This window comes from Prionailurus viverrinus, chromosome D1 (genome assembly GCF_022837055.1).
Source record: "Prionailurus viverrinus isolate Anna chromosome D1, UM_Priviv_1.0, whole genome shotgun sequence".
NCBI lineage: Eukaryota > Metazoa > Chordata > Mammalia > Carnivora > Felidae > Prionailurus > Prionailurus viverrinus.
This window is the reverse complement of record NC_062570.1, coordinates 77,106,944-77,129,371: the sequence shown is the minus strand read 5'-3', so window position 1 is coordinate 77,129,371 and position 22,428 is coordinate 77,106,944.

Here is a 22,428-nt window from a genome sequence, read left to right as displayed (position 1 = left end):
TTTCCCCATCCTATAAAATTTCTCTCCTGTGGATACTCATTTTGGCAAATTCCATGTATTCCATGATTTACAACCTCACTTTAGAGGAGCACATCCTTAGTAGCTTCCTAAGAAAGAAGGCATGGAGGTACTTTTGGGAATTGGCTTCAATATCGAGCACTGTCTTTATCTTTATAATTGATTAATACGTAGGTAGTTGCAGAACTATGGACTAAACTTCCCTCAAAAGTGTCTTTATCTTTTTACTTGTTTCCTATTGCTTCTGTGGCAAATTGCCACAAGCATAAAACAACACAAGTATATCATTTCAATCATTCTGGAGATCAGAAATCTAAAATAGGTGAGAGACTGCATTCCTTCTATAGTCTCTGGGGGGGAGAATCCATTTCCTTGCCTTTTCCAGCTTCTAAAAGCTGCCTACATTCTATCCTCTAGGTTCACTATCCTCTTCCAGCAGTGACATCACTCAAACATTGCCTGTGTTCAAATCTTGTCTGATTCTGATCCTCCTTCTTCCCCCTTATAAGGACTTTCTGTTTACATTTGGTCCACCCCATCAATCCAGGATAATTTCCCCACCTCAAGGTCCTTAATTTAATAACATCTGCAAAATCCTTTTTGCTACAGAAAGTAATATATTCACAGGTTTGTAGAATTTGGACATGGACAACTTCGGTAGAACATTAGTCTGCCTACAATACTTTTCATTACTGATATTTAGTTGTGTATACAACTGTGGTCTCTAACTTCCCTCAAGATTCTCAGTACATTCTTCTATTGTCTTCTAGTTTCTAATACTAGTGGTGGGAAGTCAATGCCATTCAGATTCTATATCCTTCATATATGACCTGTTTTCTGGAAGCATTTAGAATCTTCTCTTTTTTTCTGTTTAAAAAAAGTCATACAATGGTATGACTTTTAATTGTACCTATTTAGTGAGTTCTTCATGTGTGAAAATTCATGTTCTTGCATTCTGGGGAATTTTATTCATTAAATCTTGGTTAATATTCTTCTCTTAATGTTTTCTGCCTTCTCTTTCGGTAACTTCCATTATCTAGAATTAACCTTCTGAACATATCCTCTAATTTTTCTTATTTTTGTCCCCCCATTTTCCTTTTCTTTTTTCTTCTTTTTTGGCCTTTTATCCTCTTTTCTTGAGATATCTTCAAATTATCTTCCAACTAGTGTAATGAACTTTTGTATTTCTATCATATTTTTCTAATTTCTATAAATTCTTTCTTATTCTTTGCATGTTTCATTTTATAGCATGTTATTGTTTCATAAATGCAATGTTTTTTCATCTTTCTGCAAATATCATAGACTTTCCTTGGGCATTTTTTTCTGTTCACACTCATTCTCTGTGGATTTCTTTTATCCATTTTGATTGTTTTGTTTCTGTCTTTCATTGTTTTAGGCTTTTCTGGCTACTTTGTTGTTATAAGATATTCAAATTCTAGTATGCCTAAGGGTCTTTTATTTTGAGATCCTCATTGTTGTCAGAAAGCAATCACTGTCATCGCCTGGAGAAGTAAATGCCAGACTGCCAAGCAGGGGGAAGGAATTAGAGATGCGGCAATTTTACAAGTTCGCCTGTGCTTACTTCCTTTGATTTTCTTTTTACATCCTCACCCTGCCTTTTGCTGCACCTTGTGTTCCCACGTCTGGAGGTTTCCTGGAACAATTTCTCATAAGAGCAAACCTTCAGTCTTCTGACGGGAGGGAAAGATGAAGCCTCTGTGTGCAAATGGGAGGGAAGGGAACCTGTATTGGTGGGAGGGGGGGGTCTCACTGCTTCCTAAACAAGTTTTTATCCAATTCTCCTGTGTTTATCCCCCCACTTGATCTTCATCTTCAGGGGTAGCATATGGTGCGAATTTCTAAATCTTCCTAGATGTTAAGTAACTATGCAAACACTTCAGGGTCATTTTTCTGTGATCTGCTATCAGGTTATTTGTCCATATAATCTGTATCCTCTGTTCTCAGCCACTCGGATCGCCTCTCCTTTTTGTACTTGTGAATTTGTGCCATTTTCTTATCCCTTTACCATCATTTATATAATTTTGTTCCTTTCCCAGGGATATGAGGACATATGCAGATAAAAATGCGTATGTTTAATCTACCATGCTTAATTTGAATCCTCTTGCATTTAGTTTAATATTAAATGAGTAGGTAAATACTGCAGGCACACCATTTTGCAAAAAAGAGTGAGACTCAAAGACAGAATTCTTAAGGAGATGTGCTTTGTATATATGAAAGCTAAATTTCTCATAGACTAAATGAATTACTCTCTTTATCAACTTCCAAAGCTATTTTTTGCTCTCTCCCATGTATACTCCTACTTACATATTTTCCTTTTCCTTCTTCAAAATGAAACCTAGGTGTTTTTTTTCCCTAAGGGATTAAGATTATATTCCATAGTCATATTATAAACATGTGCATCAAACTCATAGTTTCAGTGAAAACTTCTCTTTCTTGGGACCAGCAATACAGAATCATCAGAGAAGAGTGTCAGGTTTCTCAATGAATTACAGTATTTGCTTTTGATGGTAATGCTGCAAAAATATGAGAAAAGTTGAATTCATGACTGTGACTCTATTTCTGTGACCCATCAAAACTCTTCGATCTGCAATTTAGCAGTTTCTTTCTGATACCCGGTTAACATTTAATTGTCTCAGTATCATACAAACAAAAGTGATGGTTTCCATGACAACTGATGTAGAAACTTACGGATAGGATTTTTTTTTTCCAATTTTTTGTGGCAATTTCAGAACTCTGAAAATTGTCTCAGTTAAGATGTGAAAAGCTCATTTTGGACTTTTTTTTTTATCATAGAAAGCCCTTTTTCTCACTGCCTTTCACCCTTACCAAGATTTGCTGCCTCTATTTTATGTACTTGGGTAGCACAATTGGCCCTCAAGTACAAGGGGACTTGGTCAAAAGCATTATATTACAGTGCAGTGTAACTAAAGGAATCCCAATCTTCCCCTCATTGCATCCAGACTTCCTTGAACAGGCAAATGTGAACAGGGATCTTTAAGTGGAAAAGCAGGTGGAGGGGTGTCTAGGTGGCTCAGTATGTTAAACATCTGACTTTGGCTCAGGTCACGATTTTGTGGTTCATGGGTTGGAGCCCTGTGTCAGGTTCTGTGCTGACAGCTCACAGCCTGGAGCCTACTTCGGATTCTGTGTCTCCCTCTCTCTCTGCCCCTCCCCCCCTCAAAAATAAACGTTAGAATATTTTGAGTGGAAAAGCAGGTGGGAATATTCCTCTCTGTTCTTGGAAAGTATGCCAGTTATCTTAGGGAAGGTATGCTGCAGTAATAAACAGTCCTAGTATCTGTGTCTTTATAGCAATAGTGGTTTAATTCTCATTCATTTAACATGTTTGTGCAGGTTGCCTGCAGCTCTACTCTAATCCTCTCCACTCCGGAATCCAGACAGAAAGAACAACCTGTATTTCAGACATGCTATCCTCAAGGCACAGAGAAAAAAAAGCTGAATCATGCAATGGCTTTTAAAGCTGTGGTTTGATGGGGGGTGCAGGGCAGAGGGGAAAATGGGGTATTGAGGAGGGCATTTGTTGGGGTGAGCACTGGGTGTTGTATGTAAGCAAGGAATCATGGGAATCTACACCTAAATCCAAGAGCACACTGTATACACTGTATGTTGGCCAATGTGACAATAAATTATATTTTAAAAAAAAGCTTCATATCAGAAGTGACACAAGTTGCTTCCATTTATATTCCATTGGCCAACTCAAGTCATATGACTTATGATGTCATCAGAGTGGGAAGTATAATTCTTTGAGGAGGAGAAACCTAATAAGGAATGGTTGAGAAAAACCTGGAAGGAAAGAGCCCCCCAAAAAAGGGGGAGGAAAAAATTTTGAACTAATAATATAATCTACTACAGGGAAGAAGATACTTTTTTTTTTAATTTGCAGAAGGGGGTTCTCACTGATTTTCTGACTTAAAAAAAGCCCTTATCCTGGCTGGCACTGTCTTTTTTCCAATAAGACAAAGATACTTGGGTCTCTGATCTCAACTACTAGACTTAAGTATCAAAACATTTCAAAGCTGCCTAATTATAATTGGTGTCCCTGTGCCCTACTGAATTCCTTGAAAGAAACGGATTGTTTCTTTGTATCCATGGTATCAAACTTTGTATTTGCTGCAAATAAATATTTATTGGACTGAGATGAATGGCATTGCCAGAGAAGAATAAGTTCTAGTACATCTTTATTCATCTGTTCATTCACTCATTAATTCATTCATTCATTCATTTTTGTAAACCTCATTTATTTAAAAGCCACTGAAAACATACCATGCATAAATAAAAGACACAGCATTTGTCTTTAAGGAGTACATAGGCTAGGGGAATCATTTTTTTTTAATTTTCTCTAAAATGTCTCAAAAACATTTTACAGTTCTTGTGAAAAGATATACTGCTTACATTTATCATGAAGGATAGCCTTAAGTTAGGGCTGGAAGAATGGAAATAAAGGAAATACAGACTAAAAAGACAACAGAAAAGATAAATGAAACTTAGAACTTGTTCTTTGAAAAGATAAAACTGACAAAACTTTAGCTACACTCACCAAGAAAAAGAGGGCTGAGATAAATAAAATCAGAAATGAAAGAGAAGTTACAACTGATACCACAGAAAAACAAAAGATCATGAGAGAGTACTGTGAACAATTACATGCCAACAAGTTGGACAACCAAGAAGAAATGGATAAATTTATGGAAAAATACAATTTTCTAAGACTGAATCATGAAGAAATAATAAATCTTAGTAGACCAATTACTAGTTAGAAGACTGAATCAATAATCAAAAACCTCCCAACAAGTAAAGTCCATGAACAGATGGTCTCAGTGGTGAATTATACCAAATAATCAAAGAATATTTAATACTTATTCTTCTCAAACTCTTCCAAAAATTGAAGAGGAGGAAATGCTTTCAAATTCATTTTACAACGCCAGCATTACCCTGATACAAAACCCAGAAAAGGACGCCACAAAAATAAGAAAATTATAGGTCGATATTGCCGATAAATACAGATACAAAAATCCTCAATAAAATATTAGCAAACTGAACTCAATAATACATTAAAAGGATCATACACTATGATCAAGTGGACTTTATTCCAGCGATGTAAGAAGGGTTCAACATCTGCAAATAAGTCAATGTGATACACATTACAAAATGAAGAATAAAAAGCATATGTTCCTATCAACAGATATAGAAAAGCATGTGACAAAATTCAACATCCATTTATGATAAGAGCTCTCAACAAAGTGAGTATACACATAGCATATTTTGCCATAATAAAGGCCATACAGGACAAACCCACAGGTAGCATCATACTCAATGGTAAAATGTTGAAAGCTTTTCCTCCAAGATCTGGAATAAAGCAAGGATGTCCATTCTTGCCACTTTTATTCAACATAGTATTGGAAGTCCAAGCCAGAGCAATTAGGCAAGAAAAATTAAAGGTATCCAAATTGGAAAGGAAGAAGTAAAAGAGTCACCATTCACAGATGACATGATACAGAAAACCCTAAAGACTCCACCAACAAACTGTTAGAAGAATCAAATTCACTATAGTTGCAAGGTATAAAATCAATATAAAAAATCTGTTGCATTCCTGTATACTAACAACAAACTATCAAAAAGAGAAATTAAGAAAACAAACTCATTTATAATTGTATCAAAAAGAATACCTGGTAACAAGTTTAACCAAGGAGCTGAAGGACCTGTCCCCTGAAAATTATGACACTGATCACAGAAATTGAAGATATGACTACATGGGAATTTATCCCATGCTCATGAACTGAGAGAATACTGTCAAAATGTCTATATTATCAAAAGCCACCTACAGATTCAAAGCAATCCCTATCAAAATTACCATGGTATATTTCAGAGAAATAGAACAAATAATCGTAAAACTGGTAAGGAACCACAAAAGACTGGAATAAATGCAATCTTAAGAAAGAACAAGGAAGCTGAAGGCATCATGTCCCTGATTACAAAGCTACAGTAACAATATGGTATTGGCACAAAAACAGACATATACACTAATGGAACAGAATAGAGAGCCCACAAATAAGCCCCGGCATATATGTTTAATTAATTTATGACAAAGAAGCTAAGAATATGCAATGGGGAAAGGACAGTCTCTTGAATAAGTGGTGTTGGTAAAGCTGGACAGCCACATGCGAAAGAAAGAAAGAAAGAAAGAAAGAAAGAAAAGAGAAAGAGAGAATGAAACTAGACTACTATCCTACATCACACACAAAAATTAAGTCGGAATTAATTAAAGACTCAAATGCAAGACCTGAAGACCTTGTAACTCGAAGAAGAAAACATAGGAAGTAAGCTCCTCGATATCATTCTTGGTGATGATTTTTGGGATCTGACTCCAAAAGCACTGGCAACAAGAGCAAAAATACATCAGTCGAACTACATCAGACTAAAAAGCTTCTGTACTACAACAAGAAAAAAAACACCAACAAAATGAAAAGGCAACCTCTTGAATCAGAGACACTACTTGCAAATCATATACTCCAGAAAGGGTTAATATCCCCAAAACATAAATAACTCATAAAACTCAACAGCAAAGCAAAAACAACAGAACCCCCCAAAAATCAATTAAAATGGGCAGAGGATCTGAATAGACACTTTTTCCCAAAGATGACACAGATGACCAAGAGACACATGCAAAGATGCCTAACATCACTAATAATCAGAGAAATGCAATACTGTAATGATATACCACCTCACACCTGTCAGAATGGCTAAAATCAAAAACACAAGAAACAACAAGTATTTGCAAGGATGTGGAGAAATGGGAACCCTGGAGCATTGTTGGTGGGGATGCAAACTGGTGCAGCCTCTGTGGAAAACAGTAGGAAGCTCCCTCAAAATGTTAAAAAGAACTACCCTACAATCCAGTCATCATACTCCTGGGTATTTACCCCCCCCCAAAACAAAAATTCAAAGGGATACATGCACTCCTATGTTTATTGCAGCATTATTTACAATAGCCAAATTAAGGAAGCAGCCCCAGTGTCCATCGGTACATGAATGGATAAAGAAGAAGTAGTATGTATACATAATGGAATATGATCCAGCCATAAAAACCAGTGACATCTTGCCATTTGCAACAAAATGGATAGGACTAGAAAGTATAATGCTAAGCAAAATAAGTCAGAGAAAGACAAATGCCATATAGTCTCACTCATGTGGAATTTACGAAACAAAACAAATGAATAAAGAAAAAAGAGACAAACCAAGAAACTGATGGTTACCAGAGGGGAGATGGGTGGGGCAATGGGTAAAATAGGTGAAGGGGATTAAGAGTATACTCATTACGATGAGCACTGAGTAACATACAGAATTCCTGAATCACTATCTTGTACGCCTGCAACTAATATAACACTGTATGCTAACTATGATAAAATTAACAGCAATCACAAAAAAATCAGGCCTGACTATGGTAAGAAATCAGATAGGAGAGTTAGCATAGGGTCAGATATTGGGGGTGAGGAGAAGGGAGTTGCCCATGACAATCATCTAATCCTGGAGATAACCAATCAAGCCTTCCCAAACCACCAACTCCTTTGTTCCTTTTTAAATGCTGCATATATAAACCTCATGTGATAAAACCAGTCTCGGGGCGCCTGGGTGGCGCAGTCGGTTAAGCGTCCGACTTCAGCCAGGTCATGATCTCGCGGTCCGGGAGTTCGAGCCCCGCGTCAAGCTCTGGGCTGATGGCTCAGAGCCTGGAGCCTGTTTCCGATTCTGTGTCTCCCTCTCTCTCTGCCCCTCCCCCGTTCATGCTCTGTCTCTGTCCCAAAAATAAATAAACGTTGAAAAAAAAATTAAAAAAAAAAAAAAAACCAGTCTCACTCATAATAACACTAATAGGTACATCACAGATCATTTGCTAGTCAGAAGGAAAATAACCTGCAGATTCATAATTGGGAGATAAGCAAATCATCACGTTTCGGTTTGGGAAGCTCTTTAAACAAGGATTCTGAATTTTTTAAATCAAGAAATCTCTGATATAAAAACCAACAAATACGTGGGATGTATATGAAACTTTAAATAATGCATGGGGACATCTCTCAGTAATTTGTGAGTCAATGTCACAAAAAAGGTACCAAAGGCAGCAACTTATTAATGCACATCTGGCATACCACATTGTTAAAATAAAAACTTTAATAATTATTATAAGTGAAGGAGGAGGAGGAGGAGGACAAGGAAAGAGGAGGAAAAGGAAGGAAACGGGGGAGGGAGGAGGAAGAGAAGAACGGAAACAGCAAGAACAAGAAGACAGCAGCAACAAGCATGAGCAGTAGCAGTAGCAGCAAATGTTCATGTAACAGCACATTCTAGGCTCTAAGTTCTTTACGCATATTAAGTTATTCAACAGGAAGAGGCAGTGTGTCCTACTCCATGAACTTGGAGCCATGCTATCTGGATTTGTGTCCCCACTTACCAGCTATAGAACTTGAACAAATTATGCAATGTCTTACTGTGTTGTTTTCCTTACCTATGGAAAGGGATAAACTCATAATTTTTGTGAGGATTAGACAGGCTAAAGAAATCACCAACATGAAATAAAGGACAGAATCTAAATGAACTAAAATGCACTTTACGCAACGGTTGTCCTGACTCAACTAAATGTCAAAGGAAAACAAAGGTCCTAGCATTTACGCAACAGGTGTTCCAGCAAATGGAGATCAGTGAAGCTGCCCACAAGTCGCCTCCAGTGCCATTCTGTTTGGATCACTTGTCACCAGCCTCCTGGTTTAGATGGAGGATTCCGAAGATCTGATTTCCATTATGTGGTTTTTGTGTCAGAGTAGCAGAGAAAGATTCTGTTTCTAAACACCACCACCTTAAGATCATCCAGTTTGAGTGAAGGGAAAGTGGGAAGATAGAAAATCCACTTAGCTTTCTGTTACCTGAATTTTCTCAAAGAATTCTGACTTTAGGGCACCTGGGTGGCTCAGTCAGTTAAATGTCTGACTCTTGATTTGGGCTCAGATCATGATCTCATGGTTTGTGAGCTCGAGCCCTATGTCGGGCTCTGCACTGACAGCACAGAGCCTGCTTAGGATTCTCTTTCTCTCTCCCTCTCTCTCTGCTCTCCCCCCTCCCCTCTCACACATACACACACTCTCTCTCCCTCTCTCAAAATAAATAAGTAAACATTTAAAAAATAATAATTCTGGCCCTATTACATGATCTGAAAAAGATATTTGCAATCAAGGGTCGATTTTATCTTCTTTTTTCCTTCTCATTTTCCTTTGCAAATGACTAATTAATGTAGGGAGTATAGGCACAGAGGCTGAATGACTTTTGAAGGGAAAACGAAAGTCCACAAAGGCCAACATTTATGAAACCAGCCTTTCACTAATTACTAGGGAGATAGCCCCACCCCAAGGTTAGAAGCACTAGGTTGTCCCATCCAAGGTAATATTCATTTTAGCCCATCACGCTGCTATGAGGACCAGTTTTTTAATCTCTGTCTTAACTCACTCCCAAGCCTGAACAAGACAGATCACCTGTGGTCGAGAAGTGGGCAGAGAAACAATCATCTGTGTTTTTAGTGGAGTCAGCATTTGGAGACAACTCACCTAGAGTTTTATTTTCTCTCTGAAGAAAGGTATTTGCTTCCTAAAGTGCTGTAGCAGCAGGGGCTCCAGGAGACCAAAACATTGCCTAGTTCAGTCTTTGCAATAGGCATAATTTCTTTGGAGGCACACAACACGAGAAGTCGGTTTACCAAGAGGCTTCCCTACATCCCCTGCCACCCCCTCCTGCAGACTGTGGAAACCCAGTGAATGTAATCTAATCTAATTAGTGACAACTAAAATGTCACTTGGCATGGGTCTCTGAGTCCCAAACACATGGCTTCTACGTCTGTTTTCAAGTGTTAGTGCCAGAGATGGAAAAACTCCAACCCTTCTCCTTTGCTTAACCTTCTTTTAGTAAGGCATATGAAAGGCGAACATGTTAGGCAATACTTTTTTGCAAAGCAAGGGATTAAAAATCCCAGATTGGGTGCTCCCCTGTCCCTAAAAGGAAAGACATCATAGTGACAAAGTTACTACCCTAAACCATTCCTGTAAAAAAAAAAAAAATCAGGAGGAAAGCAAAGGAATGAGAAGCCAAACAAAAGCAAGAAACAGAGATCAATAAACCTAGCATCATCATTACATTTTTAATCTGGACGCACACAGATTCAATAAAACGAGAAACCTGTCGATCAAACTGCTAAAGAAATGAGATGGCCTGGTGTTATCAAACTCATACTGCGAAATTCAATCCTTTTTAAGTCTGAGAAAAAGGAACTTACCCTACTTTACCTAAATCACTTCTCTCCGGGGCAACTAGCTTCACGGAAGCCACAGGCTGTGTACCTCTGAACACAGCTGGCAGCAAAGGTGCATTTACCCATCTTTTCTAACGACTCTGCTCTTCCTTTCCGTAAAGTTGCTCAGAACAAGGGCAAGGGAAAGTAGAAGCAATGATGCTACATTTGTGCCTTCAGGGGTGAGTTTCCCAGACAAGTTCAGCTTCTTTAGTCACAGCTCTAACTCCTTTAGTTTCAGATAGTTAGAACAGCCCTGAAGGAGTGAGCAGCATTTACTTGGCGTGGTTAACTGAGTAATTCAGGTGGTACTTCTAGGATTATCTTGATGTTCTGGTTTTCTTCATTTTCTGCTGATGCCTCCCTTTGGGGGCACTTCTTTATTCTTTAATGCCTCATTCTAAGCTTGAACCAAGTGGAAGGGGGGATGGAAACCATTGTAGTAAATGTGGTCGTCCATTAGAAGCTCAGGGTGCGAAGGAAGAGCTCTTCACTGAGAAAGGTTGAAACTATTCCAGAATTATCTGTGGAGTCCTTTTACCCAAAGTAACCCATATTAGAGATTTGATAACCAAAGGCTCATTTAAAAATAGCCCTATTCCCACTCTGCAAAATGTCCTTTAAACTCCAAAGGGTGCAGTGAAAGGAAGCAAAACAATGAAAAGAAAAGATTAACATATTTATGAAAGATCTGGAGATTTAGAAGGGGGGGTTGATCAGGTATAATGGAAACCAAATCACATCTGGTTTGTCTTTTGCTGTATCAGTGATTCTAAGGCTATGATCCATGGATGCCCATGGGATAGCCTAGCAAGTCACTAAAGTCCTTACTCCTTCTCAAACATGCTCAGGGTATATATGCAAATATTTCAGGGGAGATTATTCATAGCTTCCCTCAACTTCCCAAAGCGGGATATGTGTGTGTGTGTGTGTGTGTGTGTGTGTGTGTGTGTGTGTGTGTGTGAGAGAGAGAGAGAGAGAGAGAGAGAGAGAGAATCAGAGTGTAAAAAACGCGAATACCCTGCATACTACTCTACTCCCACCAGTTCTTTCTTCCTTGACCCACTCCTCTCCCTTACCCCTCATTCATAAATATATTCAAATTAACTTGATTTCCAGAGACCCTTTACCAGACCCAGCGGCACAGAACTCTCATGCATCTTCCACCTGCTTTAAGCTCATTAAACATATAATTAGTCTCTCTGGACGATAATCATAGTTGCTCAAGTTCATGAATTTCTTTCTCCCTAATCTCTAATTCCAGGTAGGTTTGTGCCGTAAGGCTTCAGAAAGACCAGTCTGTCATTAAACGGAGGGCTGTAAAGATTTTACTACCGTCGTGAGCAACAAAAGCCTTGATCATGCTATTATTGCCTCTATAGCAGGAACATAAACCAAAATGCCGTTTACATGCCCCCGCTGAGGCCCCTGACTTCCTGACAGCTGACGAAGTATGTCCTGCATTTTACCTCTGGAGAGACTGGTTCAAATTGTGTCAGGTCATAGGAGAAAATAAATGTTGATATCTTGCCATAGAGCCTCAAAAAATATTTTTCTACATCAGAGGAATTGCTTTGCCATTCCACATGGATGACAAACAACTAATATTTCAGGAGGTTGGTGACAAGGCAGTTGGGATGCCTTGGAATAGGTATCCAGACAAAAACAAGCCCAAAGAAGGAGAGATACCTGAAGCCGCACGTCAAAAGATCCGGGTTCCTATTTGAGTCTCTTCGTTAATCCAGTGTGAGGCTGAGGCAAAACACCTAACCTTTCTGGGACTTCATAAAAGTAAGATGAGGAGATAGGGATTGGTTAAAGATTTATTTCAGCTCATCTTGCTAAAAATCCAAATTTTTCTTCAAATGTACATTGGGGTAGGTGCTGAAAGCCCGTTTACTACATCTCACTACTCCCTCCAGCAACCCCTGTCATTTCTTCATAATGTAGTTTCAAAACTGCTTTAGTAGGTAGTTCACCCAGATTTGACATCCTGGGTTATAGTTTTCCTTGCATCCCATCTCTGAGAATTCTGGATGACTCAGCAGTCCTGAACAGCTGTCATCTAGTGACACTGATACTTAACAACAGTGACAGCAAACCACTGCAAGGGAATGAGGTACCCTCTGAATTGGCAATTAGAGTTTTATTAGATTTAATAAAGTTTCTCATGCGTTTGGGGACTGCACACTTTTTTTATTACCCAAAGTACTGATCACCTGGAATACTACATTCCATACACATGGGGGAGGAAAGAGAGTGTATCATAATCAAAGGCCAGGATCACTGCCCAGGATTGTCTGCCGAACTAGAGACTACAGGTAAATTTAAAAAAAAAATTTTAATGTTTATTTTTGAGACAGAGAGCGAGCGAGCAAGTGGGGTAGGGCCAGAGAGAAAGGGGGACAGAAGCTGGTGCAGGTCTCAAATTCACAAACAGTGAGAATATGACCTGAGCCGAAGTGGGACATTTAACCTACTAAGCCACCCAGGCACCCCAGGTTTTTGGTAACTTCTTAAATGTTGCATCGGAAGTGAGAGCCTCCCTCACCTTAGCCTAGTTTCAGGATGAGGTGGCTGTGGATCCCAAATCACTTTTTAACACATCTCCACTAAAGTGTTTATATTCTCCCCCACCCCGACTATGGATGATTGTTACTTATTGTTAGACACATATTGAGGAGGAGTGAACAGTAGGCAAACAGTCCTCAAGCAAATTCCTGAGCACTGTAAAACAAGGCAAAGCCCACAGATGGGTTTACAAAACCTCAATGAAACCACAAAGTGTCCTTTGGTCGCTCACTTGTGGCTGATGTCTCTCGTTCTCTCCCTCCATACATGGCAGGATACCAACACTTTCCTTGCCTTTCTTGAATGTCTACTGTATGGCGGACAGGCTAGGCACTTTACACAAGTCCCATTTAATTCCCTCAACTTGGAAATTAGATATTCTATTTCCTTCCAGGTGAGGAAAATGAGAAGGAGAAAGTTCTGTACCTCCCTTGAGGTTAGGATACTAATTTGTGAGGGAACCAATGTTTGACTTTGGGTAATTTGACCCCCAGATTGGTCCTATCTCTGTCACATCTGGTATATTAAGAGAAACAGAATGGCCAGGCTATATTCTCTTCAGAAAATATCGCCATATATACCATCTGCTGGGGGAGGGAGGGGAAGAAATTGTGGGTTTACATTAAGCCAATTCTCTCCACAACGAAATTGCTGTTTATCAGCCACCAGCGCATAGTGTCTCTAATCCCACAGTCGGCACACACCGTATGCTCTAGTGCAGTGGAGGGAGCTTGCCAAGCACACGACACCACAGGGACTTCATGGTAGGCAAACTTGTATCAAATATTCTCTCCACTGAGATAAGGAAGACGCAAATCATTTTCGTGATCAAACAGCATGAAGCTTTTAAATAGGCAGAGATTACATATTACATCTTATTGCTGGAAATCTCAATAAAGATACCATAAACACAAATCTACACATATAACAAATCACACTTAACTGTGACGGGTATCTGATTTATGTTAGGTTATAAATCACTGAATTATATGAATATAGTGCTGGAATGGAGCCCAGAGCAGGAAATGTTTAAAAAAATAATAAAATTAAAAATATAAATAAAAACGATAGAGAAAGAAATCTCTCCTTTCCTTTCCCTACTCCACTCCCTCTCTCAGTTTTAAAGCACAACATGATAGAACCTGAAATTTACTCAGGATGTATTCCCTCCATTGGCAATGTACTTTGCCAATAACTAAAGGCTTTTCTGTTTACCATAGAATAGAAATGAATTATACAAGTAGTGAATACTCAATGCATCATAGACATTAATCTTCTTGTTCTCTCAAATAGGTTTGTTTTCTTGCATCTACGTGATGGAACAACGAAAAAGGAAAAGCAGTTGACATTTCCATTGTATCAGAAGGAAAAAAAGAGTCCCACATAAAAAAGAAGGGGGAAAATAAGATAATGCATAAAATAGTTAAGAACAGTGATAAAGCAAGCTCAATTTGTTGCTTTTTAAACACTCATCTGAAATATGTAAAAACAAGCTCATTTTGTTGCTTTTTAAACACCCATCTGAAATATGTAAAAGCAAGCTCATTTTGTTGTTTTTTAAACATTCATCTGAAATATGTAATTACTATAAGTATTACTTTTAACAGAAATGAAATCTTAACAGAATTTATATCCTAAATTTAAAAGCACAAAACCCATTTGAATGGGGGTATTTTCCTGACTTTCACTAATTCTTTACTGCCTTCTTTCATTCTTTGTATGCTTATTGTCATGTGTGTATGTGTGTGCCCATGAGAGAGTGACACATAACATGTTCCTCCAAATGTCAAGTTATGACCTGTAAGAAGGGGACAGATTACATCTAGGCCAGTGTCTGCTCACCTAAGATAACAATCTGACCAGCTGTAATGGGAATAAGTGTCATGTCAAAATAACAACCTTCTAATTTGCAGATTGGAAATCAATGCTCACACTGAAACATGTGTTTTGATTTTCAGGTTCTTTAATAGGCTAGTTGCCTTTCTTAATGATCAAGCATCTATATCTCTTTAAGTAGGGCTAGGGAAAACTGCAGCAAAAAGAGTCAAAGCCCTGGAACATGTGGCCTCCCTTCCTTTTTAGCTTAAAACAGTGTGCTGACCAAAGCAAATGGGAGAATTAGGAGATAGGCAGTCCTCAGTCAAAGTTCTGGAACATTCTCTACAGCTGTGCTGTGTCCAAGGCCAAGTACTAGGTATAAAGAGTAGCAGGAGCTACTATAATGAGGATACCAGTTTAGTTCCATTTTGCATGGTGATTCTAATTAGTTGGAAGTGGCCTCCTTGAGTGTTATGTTAGAGGGATTCTAAGGTAGTACCCGGGATCCCAGTAAAAAGAACTTCAGTGAACTCATGCTGTCTTCCATGGGCGTAGTAGTCATATGTATGCCAAGTACTTGCCACCCCTATATGTGCAATTAACAACCCTCTGTATCACAAGGAAGGGGAATTACATTAGAAGCATATAAGATACTTCTTAAGGGTTCTAAAGGAGTGAGTAATCAAACCCAGTGATTCTAGTGAAGAATCATTAAATACTTTACAGAGGAGAGGACACTTGAAATGGATTATAGAAAGTTAAAAGGATTTCAACTGGTAAAGAAGAGGAAAGTATTTTTGGGTAGAGGAAACTGTAGAAACAAGACAGAAACATCAATGTCCAAAGACTGGAGAAATAATGAATGGTTTTGTTTAGTAAGAGGGCAAGGTAAATAAATGCATAAGAGTGATGAGAGATAGAGTAGCAATGTTAATCTGGGGAGATCCTGGATAAGGCATTGATACAGTGTAAAAGTGTTATTATCAGTTTTGACAGATAATGGGGATCCACTGAAGAATTCCAAGGGGTAGAGTCAGACGATTATAGTTGGGCTTCAGAATGATGAATCCAGCAAACAATTCACAGAATAAAATTGATGGAGAGATCTTTATAGAAAATAGACCTGGCCACTGCAACACTGTAAACTCGGGGTATTCAAATACTGAGCAAAGGATAGAATATTTCAAGAGAGAATTCAGAGAATTTGCTGGATGTTATTATGTAAAATAAGTACTTTTTATAAAGGTTGAACTTTTGAGCCTGATAAAAAGTAGTATTAAAAGAAATAAGCAAAAATAAGGCTCATTGCCTAATTCTGGTGTCAGACATCATTTTAAAAGACCTTGGACAAGATGCTTGATTTCTCTAACTCATTCCCTCATCTGTACAAAGAATATACTCCTTACTGCATAAGAGTGTTTGAATATTAAGACGTAAATAATCTGCTTGCTGTGGTAATTATTAGAAAATTCAGGAAAAGGCGTGCCTCAGGAATAATTTGGTTGCCATGGACAAAACCCCATATAAATAAATTCAAGAGAAAGTATTATTAAATAAGAACATGTAGAGGACTTTCAGAACCCAATACATTAAGTATTGCTGATCTCCCTGGGAACTAGGCAATCAAGAAATTTACTCTTCCATCTCTCTCATTGTCTTCTTTCTTCTCTTACTAAAAACTGACTTCCTCTACAAAGCTCTTATTTCTGCTTCTCTGTGAATTTAGTTTTCCTAGCATCAACTCTGTTCCTATCTGCATATGACCTTAAAATTTGTGTGGCCAGCACAGCCTTACTGACTCATTCTCTTTTCTGCATCCCGTTTTGAAATCTCTGGAAGACAGAATCCAGTTGGCTCCACTTGTGTTCAGTGTCCATCTTGGCTCAGCAGGCATCCTCCTGGGTCTTGGAACTAAAATTGGTTATAGGTCCATAATTTCTGGCTGTGGCCAAAGGCAGGATTCCAAAAAAATGAGTTAGTGGGAAGAGAAATGGGGATTTTTAGCAGAAAGAATTAGTTCAGGACAAGAAAGGATGACATGTCCATTTTTGACCAGGTCAAGGGTCTTTCAACACAGTGAGAAGCCAATTTCAAAACAGCATGTGTATCTAGAGTTTGGAAAGGATTAGGTCCAGGAACATAGACTGGTAAGTTAGCTCCTTAGGAGGTGCTAATTGACACTGCAGAGGAGCTAATGAAAATCCTAGGGAAACATATAGCACCTGAAAAGAACAGTTTTTTTGGTCAACTTTCTTATGGCCCAGAATCTGATTTCGTATATTACCTTCATTGGAAACATCTTCACTGACCTCAATTACCTCAGGCTACAGACCTTTGTGTTCTGTTATTCCAGAACACAACAACAGGTCTGAAATATAACACACACACACACACACACACACACACACACACACACACACACATAAACGAGAATCCTGTTTCTTTTTATAATGGTAAAAACAAAACTACAAAACAGACTAACCAAAGCTATTCCTATATTCTTTGCAAAATTAGGTGGGGATATCCATTTGGTCATTGTCAGGATACTAAACAAGTCATCATTAAAATGTGTGATGGCAATACCAAGAGGAGACCAAGAAGCAGCAAGGCCTAGGGCAGCAATATAGTTTGTGTGACCAAAGAGGAACTTGGTGGGGCCAACTGGTCTATGGGTAGAACCACACAGCCATCAGAAGTCATACTGAAAGTGCCCTAGGGATCATGAGACTCGGGGTCTGCACAGATTTTTACTGCAAAACCTTTCTTCAAATACAAAGTTGCTTGCCATGCACTAATCTAAGCGATGAATAGGCATGACACCTCAGGCTGAAGTGGGAGGGGAGGCCTAAGAGTAAGCTCTTTGGCTCCCACCTCACCCCAAGTGACTAGTAAGGTGACTTTGCTAAAACCCTCGAGCTCCAATAAGCAGAAGAATTTGAAAGCCGATGACAAAGACTGATCCCTCTCATGCCACTGAGGAAAGTCCTCTGGCCTGAGATTCAGGTGACCCAGGTACAGATCCTAACAGTAGTACTGAGTCTTGGGTAATGAAATTTGGAGTAAAAAACAAATATATACATATACATATATATATACCTTATATATCATTATATATATATCATATATATATCAAGTTTAATCCCAGTGCTGGGCCATACCAGTGATGAATGGCTAAGCCTCTTCATTTATTATTTTTCATCTTCATCATTATTATTTCTGTTTACATGGGCTCTCATGATGACTCAATAGTAAGAAGTGTCATTCTACAGTACCTGGCATTACAGCAAGCCCTCAGAAAAGTAGTTATAAGTCTTCTTGCTTCTTGACCAAGTCCTAACATCTTTGGTCTTAAATTTGCCTGTAAGATGAGAAATTAGGACTAGATGAACCCAAATCAGAATTTCTAGGGGTTTATAAAGCTGAACTGGACAAGGTAAGTCAGAAAATCCTATCCTACTACAATTGTTCCAGTAGGGATCACATACTCAAAAATTCCTGATAAAGCCTTTGAACTGTACTACTCTGCCCTCTCAATTTTATCTGAAAGCAACTAATTGAAGAACAGCAATAATTAAGTCAGTCTGCTGGTACATTTTGTTTTTTGTTGTTGTTTAATTTTTTTAATGTTTATTTTTTGAGAGAGAGAGAGAGAGAGCACAAGCAGGGAAGGGGCAGAGAGACAGGGAGACACAGAATCGGAAGCAGGCTCCAGGATCTGAGCTGTCAGCACAGAACCCGATGTGGGGTTCGAACTCACCAACAGAGAGATCATGACCTGAGCCAAAGTCGGATACTTAACCGACTGAGCCACCCAAGCACCCCAGCTGGTACATTTTGAGCGTGTGACCTACTATGGATCAAGTAGAAGAAAATATGATATAGTATAAATGAAAAACATGGTAGGAAAATGTGTTAAGATATTATTTACAATCTCTTTCTTGTATTTCCCCCCCTTTATTCCTTCTAAGAATAGCTACGTTCTTTCTATATTTCAGGCCTGAGAAAGTAACTTGCAGGTCGCACGCTCTCTGAAAATTGAAGTTCAGCAACAAGGTTGAACAAATGCATCTGGGGAGGCAGGGAAATCCCAGAGCTTTTGATTGCAGAGGTAGAAGCAGGAAAGAGAGATCTTTTATGCAACATTGATAAAGAAATGGAAGAGGATGCATTACACAGATGGTGGAAGGCTTTATCTACTCATTATCAGCAACCTACAGAAAAAAACAGAGCTAGAATTTCTGGAGATAGCTGAATGATGTGCCTGCGGAGACAGGACTCTAAAAACTGGGCTCCTAACTTTGAAAAGATTCTTACTTTCCATGCTCAAATACACACTTGTTGCTTTTGCATGTCCAACTCTGTTCTTCTGATAACATTCTTGACTTTCTATTATGGACTTCTCCCACTCTCAGTACCAAGGATTCATGCAGAATGATCTATCAGCAACACTTAACCTAAACATTGCAATGAAAGCCATTTAAGGACACATTTGTTGGAAGAGCTAAAGAACTCTTTTATATCCACTAGTAGGACCAGCAACTGAAAATGGGTGCCTCGGGTGGCCAGCAGCACACATTTCACCATGAGGCAAGAGCCCACTGGTAATGAAATTTAGCCCAGATGAAAACAGATATGAGAGACATACAGACTCTTAAAATTGTTTGAGCACCTTTATCTATCAACATCCTAGCACTGCCCAGTGTAGACTATACAACATGTTCAAATGCTTTTTGGGGTCCATAAGACCCCGAGATCTTCATAGGACTCTAGGAAGGAATCTTCTTTATTAAAGACTGAATTCCCACCAGTCTACATAATGGGGCTCAGAATAGGAATATGATTTAAGATAATAAAAACAGAGTATGTGGCTTTTCCTATACACCTGAGTCTATGTGGAACAATTTAACACCCATTTCAGCAGCAAAGAATGTCCTCCACAGGAGGTCAGCTACGTCTTCCCTGATTCTGTTGGTGGCTTCCCTACAGATATTGATAACTGAGCCACTGCTCAATTCTTCAGGCATCGGCCAATATCAATAGGGGCCAGCTAATTCTTAACTGCTCTCACCTCTGCATGATCATATAATTAAAAGACAGCTGCAATGATCAGCTCTATGTCATGGTGACTGTAGAGGTGAATGGGAAAGGTACAGAAACCAATAGGCTTTACATGCTGCTGATGGAAGACCTTTCTTCGGATGACTTCTTAGGTTAAAGAACTGTAGCTCAGCCACAGGAGACAAAGCCTTATTTACTCTTTAGTAGAGTGGTAAGAGACCAGTATTCCAAGAGCATCTTCTAGAATAAAGGTAAATTTTTAAAATAAAGAATGGATATTTCCATCAAACATTAGAGTACTCTCTACTTCCAGGTATCCTTTTTAATTCTGCCTTTCTCCTTGTATGGCCACACCTAATGAAGTGTGACTACATTATAAGGAAATCTAGATATACAGGCCAGAGCTGGCACAGCATAAATTTGTGACATTGCCTGAGAATTCACCATTAGAACACTGGCATTTCATTCCAAAATTGTAATTTCTATCAAATGCAAATATTGTGGGTGGATCTCTAGCCTAAATTCTCCAATACTTACAAATGAGAGTATCCAGTTAGGTGACAGTATCCGATAGTATCCGGAATGAGGAAAACAGAAGACTGAAAATATGGATAGAGACCAAAAAAGAATGGTTCTAGAGTGTGATTTTCAAACTCACGTGCATCAGATTTTCAGGGTGGTTGACACCAAGAAAGCTGGATGGGAAGCCAAGCATTAGAATAGCTGCTGCTTGATAACTAAAAGGACTAGAAGCCAAGGTGAATTATAAAAGTCTACATCTGTATAAATGATTAAATCTGAGATCAAATTTGAATATCTTTTCTAACATTTAAATGGCAAACTCTTTCCCTGTTTAAAAATTAAATCAAAGAAGAGGGATGGAAACTAATTTAAAAATATGCTATTTTGAAGGCACAGTTCCACACCTACTCTGTCCTATTTATTCCTCACTACAAAGTTGTGAAGTAGAGTTTATTATTCCATTTTAAACTTTAAGTTCAGAGCAATCATAGGAGTTTGCAAATATCACAGTCACTGGCAGATGGGGAGGCAGGATGCATACCCAGGATGCCTGACTTGAAACTCACTCTCCTCCTGCTCCAGCCACAGGTGCTTTGTGTGCCCAATGAATGGGTTAAGTCAAAAATGCTACAGAGTGGGCCTTGCTCTCTCTGATTGAACATGCTATAACCCCTTTCCTTAAGTTTCAGTGACGCAGGTTTCCTCTAGTCAGCTACAGTCTAACAAACCCTTAGTACAGTTCTGAGGTTATGAACCACCCCTGCCCCAGAAGACACTCAGAATAATTTTTTAGGTCGATTTTCACTTTCTAGGGAATGTAACCATAGGGAAGATAGTACAACTTACCCACATTGCTGATGTTAGCAGGACACAGGACAAATACCTAACGCATAAGGTCTTACAGTCCTCACCTGGGCACCAGCTTGCCAGGTAAGCATTTTGCATTTAAGAATTTGGAAAAAAGAGATTTTGTTTTACATTTTTTCAAAGTAACAAAACAAAATCTTCCCAAATGCCCCTTTTAATTATCTGTTGTTGTTGTTGTTGTTGTTGTTGTTGTTGTTTTTCCCTAATGTACCCTGGACAGCTTCATAGTTTGTGGCTGACTTACACTGGGTGAAACAGATATTTTTCTTCTCAAGGAGCTCTGGCTGAAGATTCTATATCGTCAATCCAATAAAAATCTTTTACATTTTCACTGAAAAGATACTTTGTATGTTCTATTAAGATGGCTTTATAGCAAGTGGTATTTCAGCTTTAACAGCCGATGCTACAGAAAGGGTTGTATAATTTGAAGTAGAAAGGAATAGAGACTAAATATGGTGCTTTTCTTTGCCATATTCTTTCTATAGCTCCAAGATGTTCGAAGACACACTGTGAAATGTGTCACTGCTGCCATCACTGGTGTCTGAAGTGTGTTATTTTCTGTTTGACTGACAGGCCCTTTCAAAGTCAGTATCTCTCTTCCTCTCCCTCTTCCCCACCTCCTTCCCTCCCTCTCATCTCTCTTCTTAACATTCTCTGTCTTCTTAGGATTCCTACACCTAGTGCTTTATCATGGCAGTGATTTGGACAGGGACCATTAACCATGGAACGAGGGGAGATATGGAGAGAGAAGAGCTAAAAGCATCACAGTCATATGAGAAGATACATGTGAAAGGGCAACATATTAATGAAGCGGAACATCTCACTCTCCTTTATTTGTGGCCTAGACCAGTCATAAGTACATGACCATTGAGCTTTCTAATGGGATCTGATTTGGGCAGAGCACAAACGAAAGTTACCCTCCATTCAAGAAATGGAGAGACACACAGAGGGCACTGCAGGTTCATCAACTTTAGAGATAACAGGAAATTGGCAGGAGGGCTGTGAATATACATATATATGGTGGCAGACTTAATGACCCCAATGAACCTGGTGGCGTGAAGGTATATGTCAAATCCAAAAGGGTAAGTTAAACGGGGAACAAATTTAAGATTAGCCACTTTGCTGCTAGGAAGCTGTTACATGGAAGGGACCAATAGCTGAATTACAAGGAGGCAGATTGCATCTGAAAATAGGAATTACTATAAAAA